Below are 968 nucleotides of genomic sequence, written 5' to 3'. Positions count from 1 at the left end.
AGAAAAATATACATAAAGGAAGTGTTTGATTGGGTGAATGAGTGGGTGGAGGAATAAATAACTGGGTGCTAGCAAGTTGAGGGAGAGAGAGTGGAATGGTGAAATGAAAGAAAGAAAGAATGCCAGTTGGGAAAACTAAGGAAGATGAGCACAGAGGTATGTGCATAGAGTGATGGTGCGTGCCAGCTTCTTCAGCTTTAAACTATGGAGCAGAAGGAGCGCTTTCTTGACCTGATCTGCCTGGTGTTCCTACTTTACACATTTTATTATCCACCAATAAGTGCTGCCTTCTACATTGGCTGCCTGCTCTTCATTGGTAAGAAATATTAAATCTCTGTACTGGTTACAGAGCTATTTAAAAATGCTGATGGCAATGGTGGCTTTTTTCAAGAAAAAAACCTGTATGCAACCCAGGCAGTATAGAAACTGAGGAGGAAAGTGGAAGGAAGGAAGAAGTGGTGAAGCAAGCGTTTTGAAAGGCACTTTGCTATTTGTCTAGGCTCTGGGCCCTCCTACATTTATGATTATCTCACATATTTGCTCTTGGTTATTTCTTTACATATATTTACTTTAAAATTTTTATATTTATTTAACAGTAAATTCAATAACAAGCAACATTGAATTATTATAAAAAAAGTAAAAGCCAAAAACAAACTTAAAATATAGCACATTTCAGACTAATTATCAATCTAGTACAACTTCAGTAGTTCCAAACTAGCACATTAATATTAAATTATACCTCATGAGGGGGCCTAATAATTGCACCAGGACATCAATTGCCCTGTCGCTAAGTATTAGGGCTTGCGAAGCTTCGGTCCCTGATTCTATTCGGTGAAGATTTGGCCTGATTCAGTGGCCAAATCTCTGAATCCAAATCAAATCAGGGGACCCTTTAATCTCTCTGAATTGAATTGAAGTACTTCCAGTCCACTTCTGAATTCACTGCCGAGAATGTGGGGGGCTCCCCC

This window comes from Gavialis gangeticus, unplaced genomic scaffold (assembly GCF_001723915.1).
Source record: "Gavialis gangeticus isolate Ggan-Ray unplaced genomic scaffold, GavGan_comp1, whole genome shotgun sequence".
Taxonomy (NCBI): domain Eukaryota; kingdom Metazoa; phylum Chordata; order Crocodylia; family Gavialidae; genus Gavialis; species Gavialis gangeticus.
Note: the sequence above shows the minus strand (reverse complement) of the source record.